This window comes from Helobdella robusta (genome assembly GCF_000326865.2).
Source record: "Helobdella robusta unplaced genomic scaffold HELROscaffold_231, whole genome shotgun sequence".
Taxonomy (NCBI): Eukaryota; Metazoa; Annelida; class Clitellata; order Rhynchobdellida; family Glossiphoniidae; genus Helobdella; species Helobdella robusta.
The window spans coordinates 9,956-12,172 of NW_008704222.1; positions in this window are offsets into that span (position 1 = coordinate 9,956).

The following is a 2,217-nucleotide window of genomic DNA, read 5'->3' on the forward strand; positions in this document are numbered from 1 at the left end:
CATTCATCGTCATTATCAGCAATTACATTTCCAAAGAGACAGTTAGCTATTTGTAGCTATAAAGCGCATCAATTGACGAAAAACTGGAATAGATCTCTGCTGAGATGCACCTCTGAGGCCTTTATAATCAATCCTAAATACTACAATATTTTCATAAATTTGAAAGAGGAGTTTTAGCGGTAGGCCTTTTCTTTTTTTTCAGTAGCAAAAAACACTCAAACAAAGCTCTTTTCAACAATTTACAAAACCAAAGCTGTTTTCACGATGTATTCAATCTATTTTTCTGCAGATAATAGAATAATTGATTCTTACTTGAGTGGAATTGGAACTCCTGAGTGTGGCTTTCGTCACGTTAACAAAACTCCACCAAAAATGAGAATTTCCAAAAAAGACATGAAACCCTTAAACTAAGTATTATTACCAAAATTGGCCTATGAATTTGAAAAAATTCTTCATTAAACCAAGTATTGTTACAGAAATTGGCCGGTGAATTTGAAAAAATTCTTCCCTAAACTAAGTATTATTACCAAAATTGGCCAATACGCACTTCCTGCCAAATTTCAAAGAAAGTTGCGCGTTTTACGTTATGGGCAAAGATGTACAGCATTTAATACACAATAATACGCCTGTTGCTACTACAACTGTAGATGAACATTTATAAAGGAAAAAAAGAACCCATGATTCAACTGAAGAAAAATCTAATTATAATATGTGTGTGTGTATATATATATATATATATATGTAATATATGGTCTCTTTCCAGCCCCATATATATATATATATATATATATATATATATATATAGTTATAATATTCAGTTAACAAAAATAATACTACACGTATAATACTTAATTCACTCTTAGGTAGGTAGTAGTAACATTACACAAGCAGTAAACACTAAACGGTATATATTTATATATATATATATAAATGTCATATATATTTTATATATATATATATACATTTATATATATATATACATTTATATATATATATATATATAAATGTCATATATATTTTATGTATATATAAATATATATTGTATATATATATTATATACATAATTATGTTATGTAAATTGGAATGTTTCTTCAAAAAAGAAATCGCTAAACAGCTATAAAAAGTGTAATGCAGATCAACAGAGTATAACATTCGATATAACAACAAAATAATAACATAATATAAACAGCAGAAAATAATTAATAACAATAATCAAAATAACAACAACAACAACATAAACCATAACAACAACAACAATAATAATAATAATAATATTAATTGTGTTCATAATTTCATCGGTGGCAGCAATAACAACGTCATTAATAATGATGATAATTATAATAATTATAACAAAAATAATAATAATAACAATTATAATTATGGTAATAATTATAGTAATTATGGTAGCAGCAATTACATTGACAAGATTGCTAACATTAAGAACAACAACAATAACAATAGTAGTAATAGCAGTAACGGTAAACTTTATCAAATTTTTATTCATTCGTATATTTATTTGGTCATTCATTCATTCATTCAACCACTCATCCAATTGTCCATTCATTGTTTACTCATTCAATCGTTCATTCATTTTTTCATCTATTCATTCATTCGTTCGTTCATTCATCCAGTATCTCATCCGCCCACGCAATCAATCAAAATGATGTAGCGCTATTTTTAATATAAAAGAAAAAATAGAATACCAAATGGTCACTATATATATATATATTATACATATATATATGTATGTGTGTGTATATATATATATATATATATATGTATGTGTGTGTGTGTGTGTGTGTGCGTGCGTGCGTGTGTGCACATGTGTGTGTGTGTTAATAAATGAAAATATACAAATAGAAAAATATTATGAAAAACATATGGTTACCCTGGCGACCCGAGTCTAAAAATAACCCCGTATCCTATTGGTTGAAAGATATATATATATATATATATATATATACGAATATATATGAATATATATATATATATGAAGTGGAAAATTGGTCAAAAAATTAAATTTATAAATTTAAAAAAGTAAAATTGTTTTTAGTACTTCTTATCGTCATCTTTTTCATTGTCATCAGCGCAATCATCGTTCATCATCATTGCCATCTTCTTCACTTTCTAATTTAAATCATCATCATCGTTGTCGTCATCTTCACCCTTTAGTTATAATCATCACCATTGTCATCATCTTCACTCTTTAGTTAAAAA